The 23,354-nt window shown below is 35.5% G+C and overlaps 1 long non-coding RNA gene across 5 annotated transcripts in view; it reads right to left on the bottom strand.

Annotated features, from left to right (window-relative positions):
• Positions 1 to 8,161: 8,161 nt before the first annotated feature.
• The window catches only part of LOC131522626 (uncharacterized), a 124,741-nt gene continuing 109,548 nt past the window's right edge, over positions 8,162 to 23,354 (bottom strand). For 3 of the 5 annotated variants that reach the window (XR_009266582.1, XR_009266578.1, XR_009266583.1), the window contains exons 12-14: positions 13,506 to 13,640; positions 11,804 to 11,909; positions 8,162 to 9,229 (exon numbers count right to left, since the gene is read on the bottom strand). This is a non-coding gene — a long non-coding RNA (uncharacterized LOC131522626). The remainder of the gene's footprint in view (positions 9,230 to 11,803; positions 11,910 to 13,505; positions 13,641 to 23,354) is intronic. The other 2 variants (XR_009266579.1, XR_009266580.1) reach the window with 2 other exon arrangements.

Here is a 23,354-nt window from a genome sequence, read left to right as displayed (position 1 = left end):
TATAGTCACATGTATAGCTATAGACTGAGCCTGTTTTCTCCCGAGATTTTTTTCTCCATTTCTGTCACCGATGGAGTTTTGGTTCCTTGCTGCTGTCGCCTCTGGCTTGCTTAGTTGGGGACACTTCATTTCCAGCGATTTCGTCAACTAGATTGCACAGATACTATTTGATCTGAACTGAGCTGAACGATGACATCACTGAATCAATGATGAACTGACTTTAACTGAAATTGAGTGTTTAATGTTGTCTTTTTGCATTATTACACACTAGTTTTCCTATCTGTATTGTTAAAAGCGCTATATAAATAAAGTTGACTTGACTTGACATGTGCACAGCAACTCACACCAACACACGCTCTTTAAACACAGGCCTTGTATAGGTGTGGTCATATTAGCCAAATTAAGGCAAAATTTCAAGGGCAAAAACAGTCCATTTTCTGTTGTCAGTAGTGTAGCAAAGTTTGAAAATCAGCTCACACAAAAGTCAGTGGTGGGTGAGGTGAATTTGCATGACCAACTTGAACGAATGAAATCTGCATGGGGAACTTTTTGCCAAAAAACTTCCATTCGTACGAATTCGTATTAAAATGAATGGAATTCGCCCATGACTAACGGTCAGTGTGACTGCACCTTAAGGGTTAATTCTTTAACAATCTATCAGTACAGCTATAGGCTATAGATACTGTAAGTTACTGCAAGATGATACAATTTTTTTTTTTAAAAACTAGCAAGTTTAGCCAAGATTCACTTCAAAGCAGCTGGAACAGGTAGTTTACATTAATGCATTAGCACTACTAAGGGTGTGGAGCAAAGTAAGTGTTTCTAATTCATTTTTATGGGAGTTGAGCTTTTCAAATTGTAGGATTGACATCAGACCGGAGAAAGCATTGAGAGCATCAAAAGGTTGGGAAATGCTTGACCTTATGCAATTATCAAGTGAAAAACATGGGTGGCAGCCAATCACTGAGAGATTCAGGTAATAACATCTGTCTTGAGCATTTAAAAATATGCAGACTGTGGTGAAGTTTCTGATGGATTTAATCCATAAATCATATTGTTTACACATTGCAGTTGTTTTATAAATGAAAAAAGATTAAATATTACAGTTTAGATGTTTATTTCATTGTAAATATCACATTAGTGAAATTAGCAAAAACCCATTACCAACTGGTTGCTAAAGCAGCATAAGGAAATCTCTTGCCCTCATGCAAATTCCTCTTTGCGTGGATTTCACAAGCGAAAATTCACAGAGCGAAAGTAAATTTGATTGCACCTTTATTCGGCTATGCTGAGAATGCAATGCACAAACTGTCTTTATAAATTGTTCTCATATTTCAAAACGGCATGGCCGTAATAAGAAATGGCCAAATTGTCCCCCCCAATATTTGAAATTCTTGCATTGCTGCTGTTTTTGTTGAAGAATGACAAAAAGTTAATGAAAAAGTAAATGTTTTCTGCATCAGCGGTCCAACATCAAAATGATTGAGATGGCCAATCAAATCAAGCGGGTGAGGTTTACTGTTCAGAAGCGCAAATTTCAGCGCAAAGTGGTTTTAACGTTGAAAGACCGCGAGGTAAGATGGACATTGTATTTGACAATTTTATGATTGAAATGTTAAATGACTGACAGTAACATACAGTGATGTAAACTACTCCACATTTTCTTAAATTTTGCCGTTTTGAATAGAAAATATGGTATCATTTACATGATTAATTTAATTCCTAACTGACAAGAAACGTTTTGCATTTTGAACAAATAAAAGGGAAGTGTGCATTTTTAAAAAAATATATTATTAGTTTTATAACTAGAATTTGATCTAGATTTCCCTAGATTCGCCGTTCTCTGTCTTTATACCCTCCGATGTTCAAGATAAAACGCCTTGCAAAATGCAGTGAAACATTACATTTATAAACTGTAGCAGCATAACCATAAGAACCAAGAGGCACTTTTTGGCAAATATATAACAAAAAAAACTTACTCTGTTACAGTTCTACTTCATTTCTGTACTATAGATTTTGTCTACTACTCTACCAAAGTAGATTTACCATTTACATTGGTATTGTCAAGTTTTTCTCATTTTACTTTTTTAAATGAATAAGCCTAATATAAGCACACATATGGATTATAGACTAACCACAAAAGTATTAACACTGACGATAATAATGCTATTATTATTTTTTTGCAGTTTCTCTTCTCCTGACTGGAAACACAACCTGAAAGATGGGGAGAATGTTTCTCCCAGAGGAGAGTTTCAAGCTCTCACTCAAAGGACTCCTGCAGGACGGTGTGCGTCCCAGGAGCCGAATCCGCCAGCACACAGGTCCCACGATGGGACTGCTTCATTAGCGAGCCGGCGACAGGGGAGTTATTACCAGCGGTCCTTCTCCACAAACCCTCTGCTAATATACGGAGAGCCTCCGCGTTTGACGCCAGGTGGGCTAGCCTGTTAATACCACTGTTAATATTCAGCAGCGAGATGAACTAATGTCCACAGAGAGAGAGGCTGAGACAGGAGAGCAGAGTAATATCAGAGAGCAGGGCCACAGGGTCGAGGTGGTCTGGGGAGACACTGAACTGCAGCGCCTCAGGCTGTAATTAGTAGCCGGTGACAACACGGCTCACCAGAGAGAGAGTTTCAGCAAGGTAAACAGGGACATCAGCACTTGAGACACAACAATAATTATTAATCATGAAAACAATCATCACTGCATTTATTTTTCTATTACGAAGCAAAAGTGAGTGACCAGAGATCCTCAGTCAGCGTTGGAGGCTTTAGGGCCTGTTGCAGCAAAAAAAATATGCATCTCAGGTGTCTGAACTTCTTCTGAAAAATTTGCAATCCGATTCAGTTTACAAATATTTACTTTTCTATTATGGAGGAAATTGATTGAGCAGAATATAAAAATAATAATATTTCCTCATGCATGCAATTGGTTTTCAGGGCCTAGTCACAGCAAGTTCTGATGTTTCTATGAAACAACATGCACAACGAAATATTTTTAACAAATACTATTATTTATTGGATGTCCATGTATTTTTATTTATTTTTTACTTTTTAAGGTGGTGAACAATTCATGTCATTAGATTTTCAGCGAATAGCATACGTTTAGCATTATACTAGATATAAATAGTTTAGAAAATAAAATATATATATAAAAATATATTTACTAACACTACTACTACTATACTAATAATAATAATTTATAATAAATGATCAAATATTTTTTATCGGGTGGTTAGGTCATTTTAAAAATCTAAAAAAAAAAATCTAAAAGGATTTGTTTTTTAATCGCTGTTGCCACTTGTGCACCCACAGTGTGGCCTGAAACACTACAAATGCTTGACATTTGATCCAGCGTAACTGATGGAACAAAAGCCCCCTATTAATCACCAAACAATACTCCTTTTTTAAGACCTTTGGTGAACCGTATTTCATCCACAAAGGCCTGATATTAGATACTCCACTCACCCCAAATGACTAGATAAACATGCTGCTTCAGAATGACTTCTCCATATAACCTAAGAGCGGCAGGCAGAGATAGACTGCAGATCCCGCTCCGCTGGGAATTCCAGAGTGACTGCAACACAGTATCAAACGCTGAACCCTCGGTGCGTTGTGCCAAGGGGCTGATGGGATATCTCTGGGGAGCCATTAGCGCTTCGATCTGCGGTAAAGCGCTGGGGAACCAGCACAAGTCATGAGAGAGAGCAGAAAAACTCACAACACACTAACAACACCTGTCACCCCTGCGCCTAATGAGAGACACAATTAGCAATTAACAGTGCGATCTGTCAGCACTGATACCTGCCTCCCTGTGCTCACCTCGGCCCAGCTGGGACAGACGGCAAGAGGGAAACATCCCGAGCTCTTAATCAGCAGACAAACACACCCAAAGAATTATTCTCAGACTAAAGCTGGTTACAGGCCCGATGTATTATGAGCTTGAGCTACTTTAATATTTAATTGCACTGTTAACTTATGAGACTAAATTAAAAAACAAAAATCAAGAATGAACTTGAAAGAGTTAAGTTACAGTATCTTTATGAATTCGTATGAAATCTTAATCACAGTACCTCAATGAATTCTTCACAAAACTTTTTTTAAAACTAAAACAGAAGGTAATTCATATTTTTTATTTATTTATCGAGTCATTTCATACGCTGAAAAAAAAAGTGTAGAAACAATTTTATTCAGAAATTTCTAGTAAATTTCACAAATAAATAGCTGAAAACACATTCAATTAAGCATAAAATAGGAAGTGAAATTATATTTTCATGTAAAATATACTTCATATACTTCACATCTTTATTTACTTCAAAAATGTTATTACGGTGTAGTTTTAATGACTACTATTATTATAAAATGCAGAAAGATAATCATAATAAAGCGTGTCAAATCAGGTCACATACTTGTTTAGTGCTTTTCACAATACACATTGTTTCAGAAAAATCATAATGTTATTGTTTATAATATCTTAATATCTTCAAGCCTTACAGTTGCATTTAGCAGATTAAAGCTTGGGATAAAGCTTTACATTTTGCGACAATACAAGAAATTATTTGAGATTTACTATCTATCTGTCTATCTAGATATATATAGCCTTATATATATACTGAATGTTCAGATATAGTTGGACATACGTTTCCAACTTTATATAAAGATCTGGGCAAAAATGTAGTCCAATTTTGTGACCAAAAAAATGGCAGTCTAGATTTGCTATAACAATGGAACATTTTGCACTATTATTTACAACACAGTCTGCATTTTCTTCGGTTTAAATAAAATAAACTTTGTTGTTAAGAGACAATAAAACAACATTTTGCATCAAAAATGTGCATTCAAATGTCTCCAGCACATTTTATAATTACCCAAAAAACAAACATCCGTCCCTTCCCCCCTCAAATGCAGATGTAATATATATTACTGAACTTGAACGGTGACTTTTGTAAAACATAGTTCGATTACTATCTTCTCAGTTGTTTAAAAGAAGAAGGCAATTATCAAAGTTTAATAACTTTATGTATACAGTATTTATTGTTCTGAACCATCTTAACCATCTGCGCTTGCATAGAGCATGTAGTGATGACAGTGATAGTGTTTTTGTAGGCCAACCCCGAAGCTCACATCTAGTTATCAACAGAAGAAAAAAAGCTAAAGTTGGGCCATAAACAAACTACAACACAGTCGCATGACTTCAACGTCCCCATCATTAAGCTCCCGACACCTTCAGTCTTTATTTTCCCTGAAAGTTTGAGTTAGAATAGTTTGCAAGCATGTGATTAGAAACACAATGCTGTAACAACGACTAGTGAGTGGATGAGTGTTCAGATTTAATGTCTCACACAACCTCTGTTGTCCACTTAAGCCAATTATTAGCACCCTGCTTCTGCAAGACAAGTAACAAATAATGAGTAGAGTATTGCTGATGCATTTTATGTTGTAGAAAACATGAAAATATACTGAGCTTGTGTGAACCACAGACCTTATTTCAGGCAAAAACTCATTGACTTTAGGATGATGGAACTGTTCAAATTCATTTACTGCTTTTAGGACTTATTCCTGCTATCACGCCATCGTCAACAATCCTCACAAACTATCGCTGTTATCTAACAAAAACAGGTTTTCAGAGAAGGTGCCGCTCAAAGAAGTTTGAACATATGCAAAGACACCAAACAACATCAATTGTTCTTGTAAAATACTTCAGCATCGGGGGGAAGAGCTGCTATTTCTTTAGGCTGTGAAAAGTCCAGGCTGGGACGGATCTGTGTGTGGAAGTGTCACGTGTGGATCGCAGCTATTGTAATACGATTAGACCTGCCTGATACACCTCCAGGATAGTAATTGTGTCAGCCCATGAGGTCAGTGGGGAATTGGAGTGTTAAATCCAATTTTGAACTTGTCTCTCTCGTTCTGCGGGGTGTACAGGAGTACCAACCATATGCCACAGTCCCCGATTTCACAAGATGAATATGGATGAGAGCCGAGCTGCTCTCACATCTCCGAATACAAGCCAAATCTACCTGTAGGACTGGGAATAACCCTTTGCCCTGTTTTACAGTCAAGCTAAGTGTATGATAACATCGCGTTGTGTACAGTGTCTCACTCCATGTCTATGAAGGGCATCCCGCTATTGTCGACAGAAAAATGAATAAATGATACTGGCTGACAGGCAGATTAGAGTCATTCTTAATAAACAATGTTAGCAGAAGACCATTGTTGAAGCTAAATAAGTTTTTAACTCTGAAATTAATGGAGTATGAAGTGTAAACTGTAAGATAATAGTGTAAATATTCGTAGACAAATGAATATTAGCAATTAATCATTCTGACCCAGAGGTGTGTTTGACCCGTCAGGCACGCAATTAAATTACAGCATGTTTTTAATTTTAGTAATTTCCATGTCTTTTCCAGTGATACAGGGATTTTTAAATTATAATTGTATAAAAAAAAAAATCACACCAGTGTTATTTTAGTATCACTGATATACTGTTACAGTTTTGTTGATATTTAGTTTTATTTTATTTTTTATTCTTAATTGTATTTATTTTAACATTTTCTGTTAACACTTATTTTTATTATTTTTAAAAATGTTTATACAGTATTTGTTCATTTTTATTTGTTTTAGTTTATTTTAGCATTTCTAGTGGAAGAAATATGTTAGAACTAAGCTAACTAGCCAAAAATTATATTCATATATTTATATAATTTTTTTAAATGTTTTTGTTTTTTTTCTTGTTCTTGGAAATTACACTTTTAAAATACCCTGATTTTTCTGGATTCCTATTATTCTGGCCACTGACCACTTCACCAGTTATCTCTAAATTTAATGTAGCAAGTTTGGTGATCTGACAATGCTTTCACTGACCAATAAGAGTGCTTTTAAATTAATTCTGCAGATTTTCTCTCAAAATCAGTGCAGAAATAGTGGAAAAAACTTTTCTGACAAATTAAGTACTATGCTAAAATTAATGCAAAAGAAAAAAACAGAAATATTACTTGTGTGGTTGTCAACAATACATATATCATCAAACCTCAGCAAGTCGTCTCGTGCAAACAGTAAATCAACCCTGGGCTGTGGTCAGTGAATCATTTGTCTCTGTTACTGTTTTTACGTGTGTCGGAGAGGCATCTCACGCGATGCTCAGGACAAATCCTCATCTCATTGAGAAGAAAGTTTGCCATCTAATCACTCACACACAAAAGATGTTTAACAGCAGTAAACAGAGGTGCAGCTTTGTGCTCACCATTCGAGAAAGAATGGAAATATTGCATTATTGCATAATTGGAAATATTGTAGACTGAAGATGAAACACAAAGCAGAAAGTCACTTAGCCTGCAAAGCTAGTGCAAAGCTTTACAGTTACAGAAAAGATTCCACACATGTGATACCAATGTACAGTAATGGTTTTAGATGGCAATACCTTGGTAGTGCATGATGGCCTTCATTTAACCACATCCTTTGGCAGCTTTGCAGGTATCTGTGAAAGAAGAAAAAATGAAGTGCAAAAAATCAAGTGCCAGATGAAGTGAGAGAATAATATAATCACAAAATAATTATAATTAGTCAATACTGGAAAGCATAAAAAACACTTTCTAATGAATTAAACTAATTTATTTGTATGTTTCAGTGTCATTGTTAACTAAAACTGAAACTATTAAAAATTGTAAATATACAGAAATATAAATATGAAACTTAAAAAAAAAACTTAATAGAAAATTAGACAGGTGGCCTTGGCAACAAAGTGAAATAAATATGTTTAAGTAATAAAATGACTAAAATAGCAAATAAATTAAAGGTAATTGTAAATATTAAAAAATAAATTAAATGTCAAAAGCATATAACATAATTACTCAAACTTAAACTAAATATGAAAATAGTTTGCTTTTTTTAATTAAAACACACATTTTATTTTATTTCAGTTGCCAAGACAGCATAAACTGAAGTACTAAAATTACTAAAACAAAAATACAGCTAAAAAGAAATATATATATATATATATATATATATATATAAAGACAATTAATAATTAAGTACATTTAAAAGAAAACTGAAAATATAAAAATAAAAACGAATTCAAAATATTAATAGATAACATAATACATAATAAGTCATACTAAAATAACACTAGATCATATAAACTAGCAGTCAAAATCTGGACACACTAGACTAGACTAAATATCTTATGATCTTTTGATGTCTTTCTAAAAATTGCTGTAGTCAAATATAAATTGTGAAGGAAAAGCATAAAGAAGTGTTCCTCCTACACTAATGTTTAAAAGCATCCCAGGATCCTCATGAAGTTGGTTGATGAATATCTAGACCATTAATAAGCTCAAATATAAGAGCATTTTCATCAGTTTAAAAAGTTTGTTTGCTATATGATTCCCATGCTTTCTTTTGTGTCGTTTCATAGTTTTGGTGACTGTAATATTATTCTGAAATGTGGAAAACAGTCAATCAAGAATGAATAGATGCGTCCAAACTTTTGACTGCCAGTGTTCACACGCATCTTAAGAGAAGATCAGCTCGATTCTTATCTCTGAACTGTTTGATAGCGTTAGTTCACACACACTAAGGACAAGATGGCATATTTTGGGTCAGCATCGTTCTCTGCGACAGAACCCACATGAGATGGATGGTTTTGCCCTCAGGTTGGCTCGACCTACCATGCGTGCGCTGTTGTAGCGCAGTGATTCACTCGACACAGAGCATCGGTGATAAATCTCTTTTGTCGCTAATGAACTGCATTTAACAATAAAATGCAGCGGGAAATGGAACATTTCATTTATAAGAAGATCAATGACACTGACAGGCCCTTCTTTGCTCGCTTTCGGAGAAGTGCTGGCGGGCTTGTGCCGTGCCACAACCGCCATCAATCACAGACGCTACAACAACCAGATCAATCAAACGTGATGCTCGGGCGCAAAATACCAAGCATCGCAAGGAACGGGGGGAACGGGCCCCTAATCATGTGTCTGAGAGCAGGTTTAACCCGTTCACTCAAGCGTGATTGTGTGTGTTGGTACACGCGTGACGGCATCAGAAGTGAGTGATCATGAGTGGGGTCGGGAAGCGCTTCATCAACGACGTCCTCCATCTGCGGAGCGACAGTTCATAATTCCAGGCATCTGCTTTCATTTATAAAGTGATCACTTAGTCCTCCACGTCTCTCTCCGGCTTCATGAACCCCTGTCGGAGTTCCTGCGGCCCTCTCGTCCTCTTCAGATCTGAAACAGATCAAAACAACAGTTCAATGAAACAGCTGGTTCATAAAACCAGTCTGAATTGATTCATTCACAAATCTAAGCCTAGAGATGCAACTTAGCATTTAGCACTTAGCATTTTCTGTTTGGAAACACTTTATTTTAGTGTTCCTGTTGCATGTTACAAGCACTATAGTATTAACAGTAAATTATGCATAATTACATGCAGATAACCCTAAACCAAACTCTAACCCTATAGTAAGAATATGGATTTATTAATAAAGCTTCATCAAAATTGGGGTCAGTAAGATAAAAAAAAAAAAGGAAATAATTTAAAAAATGCATTAAATTGATCAAAAGTGACAGTAAAGACATTTATAATGCTACAAATTATTTTTACTTTAAATAAATGCTGTCCTTTTAAACTTTCTATTTATCAAATAATCATGAAAAGTAAAATTTATCATGGTATCATGTATCAGCAAGTACTTTTCAATATTGGTAATAATCAGAAATGTTTCTTGAGCAGCAAATCAGCATATTAGAAGGATCATGTGACACTGAAGACTGGAGTAATGATACTGGAAAATTAAGCATTGACTCACAGGAATAAATTACATTTTACAATATGTTATTTTAAATTGTAATAATATATTTTAAAATATAACTATTTCTATTGTATTTTTGATTTTTTTTTTAAATGCAGCCTTAGAATCCAAGGTCTAACATGTTTAATGTGTTTGAATAAAGAACAGGCAGACATGCTTATACTTCCTGATTTCAAAAAAAGTAAACAAGTCTCATTGTCCTGTCTGAGAGTGAGAGGAAACAGGAGGGGGCTGTATTGTTACGCTCTGCTCGTATCTCAAAATAGTCCAAGGATGCGTCCCAATTCACACACTTCCAGAGGCGTCATGCACCTGTTTTTTTTTTCTTTGACTTGGTGCCATAGGCAAGATAAAATAATTAAGAATTAATAAAGAAGCTGATCATGACTTATTATTAATCTAGTGGTACGGCAGTTTAAAACATCATAAAATTGCATCTTGATTCAACAGAGCACCTTGTCGTGTTTGCACAGATAAAATCAAATATAGATTTTATATATTAAAAAATTAAATAAATAAATAAAATTACTTCCCTTTTTGGTTTAAACATTAAAAATCCCTTACCGTTTTTCTATAACAGACCACATCAAATGAGTCCAACAATTTCCTCTTCTGTAGTGTGAGGGATTGTGGGAAATATTAGCCCCAAACCATACATGGCTAGGTCTACTTTAAAATCTGCCAGGTATTTTTAGCATACTATTGCAACAACTACAATTTGGGATGTAATAATAATGTAATAAAAATTCAAATCTCACATACTATTTAGGAAGGACTGTATGAAAACTGGGACGCAACCTTTATTTGACCCCTGTGACCCTCTTTATCTTTACACGAAACTTTATTTTAACATAAATTTGACATAAAACTTCTATTATAAGAACACTAAAGCTTAGCGTAGGAGGACAGACCTCTGTCACAAACACATCAAATACAAGCAAAAGAAAGGATGCTTTCATTTAAGGCAGTGGTTCTCAAAGACAGGGTTGCAATCCAAAAAAATGGGTCGTGGACAACAGCACTAAATGTGAATAATGAAGTGCAACTGATCATGCACATTTAAGATAGCAAAATAAGCAGCCATATCAGCTTTAACAAGTGCATCCAATCAAACCATTTTCACTGCAAATGCATCCGTCACTTGGTAAAATGGTTAGTTTTGTGTTGATGTCCAAAGCAAACCCAGCTGAGAACCACTGATTTAAGGTGTGCTGCATTAAATAAATAGCATTCCATAGATCAGGATGCATCACAGTAAGAAAATCATAAGAAATACATTAAGTCAAACGGTGTAATATTCCATGCATTATAAGTAAATCTCTTCCCTCAATCAAAACACCACAGGTTATACACAAATGACATAATTCCATTAGTTTGCTCCTTTCAAAGATGATTTCATCTTATTTGTGTACTGTACTAATGTTGACATACTACGGTGCAACCTAATGATGGTGTTGAAAAGCAATTTGTGACCAGTAGGTGGTACACTTCTCACATTATACTGCCGGCAAAGGCCTCATTTAAAAACTTGCTGTTTGATGATAATGAAAATCTTAAACTCTTGTTCCATCATTAAAAATAAAAACTAACATCTGTTGCAAATATATTTGGATACATTAGTGTCACCTTTGGGATTTGTACCAAATCGAAATCCTTGACGATTAACGACAGCATCAGACCAGTGAAATGTAGTCCTGGAGCCATTACAGAGATAATACATATCAGTCTGCTTATTTACCGCTTCTGACAACTTAGTTATTACGCCTGCAGACCTGCTCGGTGACGCTCATAAGCCGAGAGAGAGGAGGAGAGAGGCGTTATTTTACCTCTAATGTGCTCGGCTGGGATCCGCAGGGAGAGATGACTCCAGAGGAAAGAGGAAAGGTAACACATTGCAGAAGAACGCGCAAATGCCCTAAAATTAACTGAGCGCAAATGATTTCAATCGTATGAATTATGGCATCCGAAAATGTCTGTATTAAAGACTTACAATTAAGAGCAGGTGTCGTTTTCTCCACCGTCCCAGGTGCAATCTCTCTGGTAACAGGCCAACTGGCATGACATAAAGGCCCTGCTGTTTCCTTGACCTCTAATATCTGTTTGAAATATTACAAAAATTTGAATGAATTAAGAAAAGTTTAAAATGTCAAGATAGATAGACTATAGAATGTGACAGACAGAGAGACAGAGAGACAGAGAGATAGATAGATAGATAGATAGATAGATAGATAGATAGATAGATAGATAGATAGATAGATAGATAGATAGATAGATAGATAGATAGATAGATAGATAGATAGATAGATAGATAGATAGATAGATAGATAGATAGATAGATAGATAGAATGAGACAGACAGAGAGACAGATGGATAGATAGCTAGACAGATAGATAGAACAAGATGATAGATAGATAGATAGATAGATAGATAGATAGATAGATAGATAGATAGATAGATAGATAGATAGATAGATAGATAGATAGATAGATAGATAGATAGATAGATAGATAGATAGATAGATAAATAGAACAAGATGATAGATAGATAAATAGAACAAGATGATAGATAGATAGATAGATAGATAGATAGATAGATAGAATGAATAGATAGATAGATAGATAGATAGATAGATAGATAGATAGATAGATAGATGAATAGATAGATAGATAGATAGATAGATAGAAAGATAGTATAGAACGAGATGATAGATAGATCTAGAATAGACAGAACAGGATTAGACAGACGGATAGATAGATAAAATGAGACAAACAGAGAGACAGACGGATAGATAGCTAGATAGATAAATAGAACAAGATGATAGATAGATAGATAGATAGATAGATAGATAGATAGATAGATAGATAGATAGATAGATAGATAGATAGATAGATAGATAGATAGATTGTATAGAACGAGATGATAGATAGATCTAGACTAGACAGAACAGGATTAGACACAGACAGACAGACAGACAGACAGACAGACAGACAGATAGATAGATAGATAGATAGATAGATAGATAGATAGATAGATAGATAGATAGATAGATAGATAGATAGATGAATAGATAGATAGATAGATAGATAGATAGATAGATAGAATAAGACAGACAGACAAACAAACAGACAGACAGATTGATAGATAGCTAGATAGATAGAACAAGATGATAGATAGACAAATAGATAGATAGATAGATAGATAGATAGATAGATAGATAGATAGATAGATAGATAGATAGATAGATAGATAGATAGATAGATAGATAGATAGATAGATAGATAGACAGATATTTTGTTAGTGAAATGAAATTAACTAAATAATGGCTTCAAAAGTGTTCAAACTCATAATTTAGCACTAAAAATATGCGATGGTTCCACCTGCAGACCCGGTGACACCCTCCTCCTCCTCCTCCTCCTCCACCCGCCCCGTAAAAACCTCCACACAGCTGAAGTGGAGTAATTTATTAGTCTTAAGCATCTCATTGACAGTCTAAATGGTGGAAACGTCCATGTCACCCAGCTGGCAGTCTCCACGGTAATGGCTGCCCAACAGGAGAAGCCGGGTCACTTGTGTCTTTACAGTCATCATTAAGCACCATTGATTTAATGAATACATCATTTATGAGTGCTTGGACCTTCATGGCCCGCTGCCTCATTAAGTGCAAAGCAAACTAATATGAAGAGCCACCTCACCGTCACCTCCAGAGAACGAGCCAATCACGCGCCTCTCAAGAGCTGACACATTTTGTCATTGCTCATTTTCCCTGACCACCCACCGAGACCCCAGTAAGGGAGAATATGTTTTCTCTCCTGAATATTAGCTGTGATCTGAAAAGTGGAGAAAATGATTTATTCACATATACAGTATACATAATGTGCATGTGATAATGTCTTGATAAAATGATTTTAAAGGACACAAACTCTAAAAGAATCAATGTAACACACAATCTCAAGTGATAATGATAGGATATAACACACAAATTCTGTCAAGAGCATGTCTGGGTCATATTTCAGCCCAAAATCAAAAGGAAGAGATAAGAAATTATATGTGCATAAAAGAAAAAGTCTTTAAAGGACCATGTTTGGGTTTTTTTTTTGCTGTGCAATATTATTTTCATGACAATTTCAGATCTTATTACCATAATGCAGGAACATGATACATTATTCAAAAAACAAACAAACCAAAAATAAATCTAGAATTTTTAAATAAATTAAATAAGAAAACTGAGTAATGAGAATCTAATGGGAATCGACACTGACAATAATGAGGGGGGGGGGGACTCAAAAGAAAAACATCTGGATATTACTGTAATGAGAATTAGAGAGGAAAATGGGTTTATTTGTCTTGAAAATAATGGCATAATGCAAAAAAATCCAAAATATGCTTCTATCTATCTATCTATCTATCTATCAGTGAAAGAACATAATATATTTGCAAAACAAATAAATAAATAAATACGTAACATGAATAGAAAATTAAATAAATACAGAAATGTTAAATTAAATAACAAAACTGCATTGCAATAATGAGAATCAACATCAAACTCAAAACATCTGGATATTATAGTAAAAAGAAATGGGTTTATTTGTCATATAAATACTGACATAATGCAAAAATCTAAAATATATGTCATTTTCTTTATCCAAAACATATTTCCTTGTAGTTTTTATTATATTTCTCTGATAAAATGCAATAGTATTCTATAATTGGTTACATTTATTAATAATAATGATCTCAAAAAACAATTACGCCATATTCTATGAGTTTAACTGCAGGCTGTTTACACCAAAATATTGAAATGCAGCTGCTGTACGGTTGCATATATCAGCTACTTTACAGATCTGAGTGCTGGAACTTTGTTTTATAATAGATAATATGGAGTCATTCACCACCTATACAGCCTCTTTATCTTTGTCTGGGTTGGTTATTTATCTTTCTTGCTTTCCGTTGTTGTTGGAGTAACCTGAGATTGGATTGGGCATGTGTGTGGACATCCTGGAACGAAATCTCCACGCCTTCCCCACACGGTCTAATCGAGTTTCGGCTGGGCCTGCCCCCACTCTCCTCTCCAGCTCTGCCAAAACGTCCCACCACCCATCTCGCTTCTCCCTGGAGTTTGAGCTGGTGGTTGGCCTGAACTAATTCTTTCTCAGTGGGGAAACAATTAACGCCCCTGCTCCCGGCTTTATGGTCAGACAGGCAGCTGCTTTTCTCCGTTTCCGGGTGCATTACTGTCGGAGGAAGTGTGAAGGAGAGGAGAGGCCGTGTGCTCGCCGACAGCTGTTAAAGCAGCGCTGCTTTCTGCTTATGCCGCACAAGTGCCCACTTACTCAGCTCTAAACATAACCTGTCAGAGCAAACCGCCATCCATGAAAACACAAGGCCCGACTGGATTGTGGCAAATAAGAGCAATGGAGAGATGATAACAGGCATAAAAAACCTGATGCCATCAGTGCAAACTACATAAATCAAGTAGGAAGTGAACTGCGTGTACAGATTGCTTGCTATACTGTTTATCCCACTGTTAGTGCGATATAAAATTACTCATAGCGTGATTTAAGATTTTGGTCATACCGCCCACCTCTAACGTCTTGTTTTCAGCACTTGAGCAACGGAAGCAACCAGGCGTCTGACTTTGTCCTTGATGGTCTTGTTGTTTACGTGTCAGCTGGTTTCTCTGAGGAAGAAATTATATTAGTGAAAGTATTGCACGCTAAAGATGAAACGCAAACCGGGCAGCGTTTGTTTGCAGGAAAAAGATCACGTACGCCTGCAGGAGGAATATAACAGCTGGAAACGACGCGGCCGTGATTATTAGAATGCAGTGGCCTTTAACCACCTTGGGTTACTGTAGAAAACATAACATAGGAACTGGATATTTATTGAACAGTGTATTTTTCGGTAAAATGTGAGACACTGAAAAGACATTATTCTTAAAAGGGGTGCTACAGTTTTACTTTACAGTAATGTGAAAAAAAAAAAAACTGCAGAGATTTAAAATCAGAATATAATTAAAACAAAATAATAGTGATAACAGAGACAATCTGTGCCCTCTGCTTAAGCTCTAAAAATGTATTTTAAATTAAAAAAATAAATATTTATATATGCCAAATTGTTAAACTAAGCAGTAACAAAAAAAAAAAAAAAAAAATTGATTTGAGAGTTGCAGTGAAGGGGAAGATTTTCAGTAAATACCAACCAAAATTTCTTCTGTACCTAGTATAGTATAATATTGTAAGCACTTTAATGTTTTTTTTTTTTTGAAATATCAAATTTAGAGCTTGATTGACATGGTGAAAATTTAGATTAATATATGCCATTTTTCTTGAAAGAAATTGTTAAACTATGCAGTAACTAGATAAAAACGACAGGAGACCTAAAATAATCATTAAAAAAATATTAAAATAAAATAATAGTGCTATCAGTAATAATCTTACCCTCTGATGAAGCTCTAAAATCAGATTTATAATTTGCAGCTAAGTGGAAGATTTTCTGAGAATATCAACCAAATTTTCTTCAGTTCTTTACATAAGCACTTTTATTTTGCTTTTTAAATCTCCATTTCAGAGCTTGAAAGACATGGTCAAAATTTATATTTATAATAATAAAATAAAATACAATAAAATAAAACACAAAAAATGCAGAATGGAAATGAATCTTTTCCCCTGCTGAAACTATATAGAAAAAAATCCAGCTACATTCAGATTCAAAAATGAAATGTAAGAATTTTAGCTGAGGAGAACATTTTTAGTGAATATCAACAGAAATTTGAGTCTGTTCAACACACTAAGCTATAATGTGAACAAGCACTTTTATGCTGATTTATTTTTTATTTCCAAAAAAATCTCCCCAAAAACAACAACATGGCGTTTTGAATGACATTGATATAATTCCAGAATTGTCATTTTTGTATGAACTACTTTACTTTGACTGAAGGGACGAGTTAAGCGTCTTTTTGCCATTGGTAATCAGCAGCGGGGCGTGCGATGGCCTCATTTAGCTACCTATGAGCCCGACCCCACCCTGAGACGACTGTCATCCATTAATTATACTCAACGCTTTCCAGAGGACAACCTACACAACGCCGGGAGATGAGATGAGCGAATCATCGGAGTTGAGGAGGGGACAGAACATAAGAGTTTCTATAGAAGCAGATAAAGCACAACATATGGACGTAGAAGAAAATCCATAAAGAAGGTATAAATAAAGGAGGGGGAGGTGGAGAAGCTCTCACTTCGCCTGGTCTCAGTGAGAGAGCAAGGCCTGTGTCTGCTCTCGCTCTAATTATTCCAATTATCATGGCACACTATGAAAACGTGATTAATAACACTGAAGATATTGTTGTGGCAATTAGCCATATGGTGGTGGGACTCTGCTCTGTCACGAATTCGCCATTAGCATCTACTTATGTTTGTCAGGAGCGTGCATCCATGACAAGCGTGAGTTCTGCTCACCTTGCTCTCCCTGAAGTGAATGTCGCGGGAGAAATGTCGATTTCTTCCAGCTCTTCGTCTCTGTGAATTTTTCATGCCGCATCCGGTCGGACTGGGGACAAATGTCAGGTACGGTCTGGAGCGAGCCGTCAAACCGCCGTGTTTAGCTGGAGGCTTGAATGTACGCCACGGTTTTTTCCCACAATGCAGTATGGCTAGCTACAAGAACATTGGCTCTATACTGTACTTGGAGAGAATGTCTCCTGTTGTGACAAGCTCACGCTAGAGTCTTCAAGACGAATATGGAAATATAGCAGCTTTCCTGTAATGACTGGGGAGAACAGTGGAAAGCAAACGTTAGCTCAATTTCGAGCTAAAATAGAGAAAGTAGAATGGCACGAATGCAAAATGTTTCCACCTAATTCAACTTCATTTAAACAAAGCACTTTATTTATTTAATTATTAATTATAATTTCCATTTTGGAGTTCGACTTGTATGGTCAAAATAAAATAAAACAAAATCTTCCCTTTTACTGAACTGCAAAATTTTTATTAATGTTCAGAAATTACGATGGTAACTAATTAGATGGTCAACAATAAAATAATAATAATAATAAATAAATAAATAAATAAAAATAGTCCTCCCTTTATCTGAAGTGCTAAAAAACTAATTCATGTTCATATTCAGAAATTAGATTTATAAGTTGCAGCCAGTCCATTTTGGAGCTTGACAGACATGGTATAGCATAAAATAATAATTACATTTAAAAAAATAAAATAAAATCAAAATTAATCACAAAATAATCTAAAAGGAAATTAATTTTTTCAGTGCTAAATTTCCCCTTTGATGAAGCCCAAAATAAAAAATCTGTGAATATCAACCAAAATTTCAGTCTCTCACACAAAGCTATATGTACTCAAAAGCACAAGCTCTTTTAATGATGATTTTTGCTTAATAGAATAGTCAAAAATGAGCAGATAGACATTTTATTTCAAGATTTTATCCCTAAGAGGTAGCTGCTATTGTGATATCGAAATAATAATAGTTCGACTAAATTAAAAGTACAATTGAATAGTGAAATATATAGTAACTCACATATATGTGAGTTATAGTAAGATTTATACCTTCTGTTATAAAATATGTTCCAATAATTTTCATATTTTACAGTTAAAAGGTCCTAGAGTAAATATTTAGATAATAAAAAGTAGTCTCTATATGTCGTGTGAATAGGAGGGATGAAAAATAAGAAGTCTTTGTGACATCAGCTGAGAAGGAATATCATTTATAATGAATAATGTGCTAAATCGTGCACAATAAGACCTGGAACGTGCATTAAGAAAGTAAATATGGGCAATTTTGATTTCATGTTGTCTTGAAGTAAAACATAACATGATGGATTTGCTTTCGGTTCAGTTGAGCATCATCCAAAAAGCGGCGACAAAGCATTTCCATCAAACCCCTCGACAAACCTGAGGTGCCAACACAAACAATGCACAATACTATGGGAGAGAAGGCGCAAAGATGGAGATGGCACATTGAAAGAGTTCCAGACCATACAGGGGGACTTAATATGAGCTTAAAAAGAGGAGTGGGAGAGGAAGATGGGCTTTTCATAGGCTAATTAAAACAGCAAGATGGATTCTGTAATTGAGTGGAAAAAACAAGGATCTGAACAACATCTGTGCAATCCACATAAATTATTTCAATGAGAAGCCGACGCAACAATAAAACCCTCAGCCTTGAATTCCGACACACTGTCAAATACGTGAATAGGTCCTGGGAAAACAATCCACCTGTACTCTACTTCAACATACAATGATGGAGGACGCCCATGAAAGTCATGTCCGCTACATGACAAAAGTTGACAAAGTAACTTCTAGCAGATTTGCACATTTGAAATAAACCAAAAATATTGATAACTCACCTTGCACCGAAGCGAATCTTTGCAAAACTGGTAGTTGGCCATGACATGATATTATGGATTGCTAGTCATTTATGTTTTAGATCTATCTATCTACAGTGGGGCAAAAAAGTATTTAGTCAGCCACCAATTGAGCAAGTTCTCCCACTTAAAAAGATGAGAGAGGCCTGTAATTTTCATCATAGGTATACCTCAACTATGAGAGACAAAATGAGAAAAAAAAAATCCAGAAAATCACATTGTAGGATTTTTAAAGAATTTATTTGCAAATTATGGTGGAAAATAAGTATTTGGTCAATAACAAAATTTCATCTCAATACTTTGTTATATACCCTTTGTTGGCAATGACAGAGGTCAAACGTTTTCTGTAAGTCTTCACACACTGTGGCTGGTATTTTGGCCCATTCCTCCATGCAGATCTCCTCTAGAGCAGTAATGTTTTGGGGCTGTCGCTGGGTAACACGGACTTTCAACTCCCTCCAAAGATTTTCGATGGGGTTGAGATCTGGAGACTGGCTAGGCCACTCCAGGACCTTGAAATGCTTCTTCTGAAGCCACTCCTTCGTTGCCAGGCGGTGTGTTTGGGATCATTGTCATGCTGAAAGACCCAGCCATGTTTCGTCTTCAATGCCCTTGCTGATGGAAGGAGGTTTTCACTCAAAATCTCACGATACATGGCCCCATTCATTCTTTCGTTTACACGGATCAGTCGTCCTGGTCCCTTTGCAGAAAAACAGCCCCAGAGCATGATGTTTCCGCCCCCATGCTTCACAGTAGGTATGGTGTTCTTTGGATGCAACTCAGCATTCCTTCTCCTCCAAACACAACAAGTTGAGTTCTTACCAAAAAGTTCTATTTTGGTTTCATCTGACCATATGACAATCTCCCAATCCTCTTCTGGATCATCCAAATGCTCTCTAGCAAACTTCAGACGGGCTGGACATGTACTGGCTTAAGCAGGGGGACACATCTGGCACTGCAGGATTTGAGGCCTTTGTTACTTTGGTCCCAGCTCTCTGCAGGTCATTCACTAGGTCCCCCCGTGTGGTTCTGGGATTTTTGCTCACAGTTCTTGTGATCATTTTGACCCCACGGGGTGAGATCTTGTATGGATCCCCAGATCGAGGGAGATTATCAGTGGTCTTGTATGTCTTCCATTTTCTAATAATTGCTCCCACAGTTGATTTCTTCACACCAAGCTGCTTACCTATTGCAGATTCAGTCTTCCCAGCCTGGTGCAGGTCTACAATTTTGTTTCTGGTGTCCTTTGACAGCTCTTTGGTCTTGGCCATGGTGGAGTTTGGAGTTGGACTGTTTGAGGTTGTGGACAGGTGTCTTTTATACTGATAACGAGTTCAAACAGATGCCATTAATACAGGTAACGAGTGGAGGACAGAGGAGCCTCTTAAAGAAGAAGTTACAGGTCTGTGAGAGCCAGAAATCTTGCTTGTTTGTAGGTGACCAAATACTTATTTTACCGAGGAATTTACCAATTAATTCTTTAAAAATCCTACAATGTGATTTTCTGGATTTTTTTTTCTTATTTTGTCTCTCATAGTTGAGGTATACCTATGATGAAAATTACAGGCCTCTCTCATCTTTTTAAGTGGGAGAACTTGCACAATTGGTGGCTGACTAAATACTTTTTTGCCCCACTGTATCTATCTATCTATCTATCTATCTATCTATCTATCTATCTATCTATCTATCTATCTATCAACTTTACTTCAATCCATTTATACTTTAGCTTTAGCTTAAATTAAACCCTAAAAAATCCTTCAAAAAACCCCAAAAGAAGTTTGGTCAATGGACACTTTACAGCAAATTTGTACAAAAAAACAAAACAAAAAACCTAAATACTAATAATAAAATTAGCTAATTAAAAAAAAATGAAAATAAAAAATAAAACAAAAAGTTATTACTTGAAATGAATTAAATGATAACAAATAAACTATTATAAACATAAACAAGATTACATTTAAATATATACATTTAAAATAAATACAATAAAATTTAATAAAACATTTACATATTAAAAATAAAATTGTAAAATTTAAAAAACTCAATTATAAAATTGTAACTAAAATTAAAAGAAAAAATATATATAATATGTGTGTGTGTATAAATATAATAGTATCTCAATGTTACTACAATATCACTGGTCACAAAATATGTTTAACTTCTCAACATATGCTATAAAAAGACTGAGATGGACATTAAAGGTGTCCTATTATGCTTTTTCACTTTTTGAATTTTAGCCAGTGTGTAGTGTGTATGTTTGGGCATAAAAAGATCCACAAAGTTACAAGTCTCAAAGTCAACTCCAAAGCAGTCGCGTAGCTATGGGTGGGCCACCCAATGAGAAGTTTGTAATTTTCCAAATGGATGTAATTTTTTAAACAATACTAATAAACGTCTTATTTCACTGTAACTTTATTTATTAAAAATATTAAACGCTTGTTTTCATGGTCAATTACAGGTCATTTCTTAGTTCCTTCCTATAGGTGCATATCATAAGCTTGTCAAAATGATGATTCGTCAGTTTCTGTTAGTCCCACCCACAATGTTATGTTTACGATGTAAGGATATAATAGTAAAATGCGCACGTTTGTGAAGTTAAATTTGAAAATAGCCTAGTGAAGCAAACATAAATCAGATAAATTCTTTTAAAAAGTAAAAGTATTAGCAATTAATCCAGACCATCTACAAATGAAACCCGACAGACCACCTGAGGGTGCTGCATTTATCGATCGGAAACTTCTGAACCAAGTGTGTTTGAAACATCGTATTAGCATAGGTACAGTTTCATCCGCTAAACAGAAGTGTCCTTTGAGGAAAGAAACACATAACTGTGCTAGATCCTGGTCGCCACAACAAACTGCATAATTTGCAGCTGTGCACATTTCTGCGGTCCTCGATGCGCGTGAACTGACAGAGACGTTTGATTATGAAATCATCAGTGAAGCCCCGTTGTTTACACACTGAGGTAATGCTTTTTAATAAACTTTCTTTAGTTAACGTTAGTTAATGCATTAACTAACATGAGCAGTACATTTGTTACCGTGTTTATTCATCTTTGTTAACCAGCTCAGGCAAATGTTAACGGACACAACTTTTAATTTTAATAATGTCCTATTAGTAAATTTTGAAATGAACATAAACATAACAAATTACTAATGTTAATGCATGCTTTAGAAGTACTGTGTAATGAACCCTGGTGCTGTATTTTTTGTTGGCAATTTGACATGCAGTTTTCTCATACACACCTGGCCCACCCAGTTTTATGTAGGCCCACCCACTTAAACATTTCTGGCTACGCTAGTGCTCCAAAGAGAGATATTTTGTTTTTAAAACCACAAAGAACGGCTCGTTTGGACTACAAAGTTGTTTTCATCTATTTGTGATATCACAAAGCGTCCCATTAGAATATCATTAAAATAAATCCTGCCTACGGAAATTCGAATGGTTGGCGCGTGGGGAGAACGCTTGGTTGAGCACTGCACGTTTCAAAATCGAAACCAGGTGCGGTTGTTTTTATAACACTGTATACTTCAGAAAATTTTCGATATCATTTTCATTTCATCTTGCATGTAATGTCTGATAAAGCTGCGTTTGTGAGAGGAGAGCTGATTTGTGTACAGCGTTGTGAAAACCTCGCTCTCTACCACTCCAACAGCGCCTCCTGCTGGCAGAGAATTAATTTGCATAATATGCCGCCACAAATTGTGTAACTCTGTGGGACTATGGTATAAATAAATTCAACCGTATAACAGTTTCACTGCAATTCATGTTATAATGTTAGAATTAAAGAACAATAAACATAATACATATTACCATTGCACTTATCTGTAAATGCAGTTATTTTTAAGCTGTTGTTGACATCCTATCTAAAATGTAATTTAGCCAAACAAAAAAACAATAACGTTACCACTTTAATATGTCTTGCAGTGCCTGCTAAGGTTCTGTGCGATCCTCAATATTCATCGTGGTCTGAATCGATATGGCAATTGCTGCTTTGGCAAGGGGCGGGGCAGTACTGAAACACAGTCTAAGCTGTTCACCAATCACAACACACTGGGACAGCTAACCAATCACAACACATTTCGTTTTTTGGAAGGCGGGCCTTCATCAAACCCGGAACTAATCGAGCCGTTTGTGCCAGGCAGGTGAGAAAAGTATTGTAATA

The sequence above is a fragment of the Onychostoma macrolepis genome, chromosome 16, assembly GCF_012432095.1.
Source record: "Onychostoma macrolepis isolate SWU-2019 chromosome 16, ASM1243209v1, whole genome shotgun sequence".
Lineage (NCBI taxonomy): Eukaryota > Metazoa > Chordata > Actinopteri > Cypriniformes > Cyprinidae > Onychostoma > Onychostoma macrolepis.
Note: the sequence above shows the minus strand (reverse complement) of the source record. Positions and strands in the feature narration are given on the sequence as shown.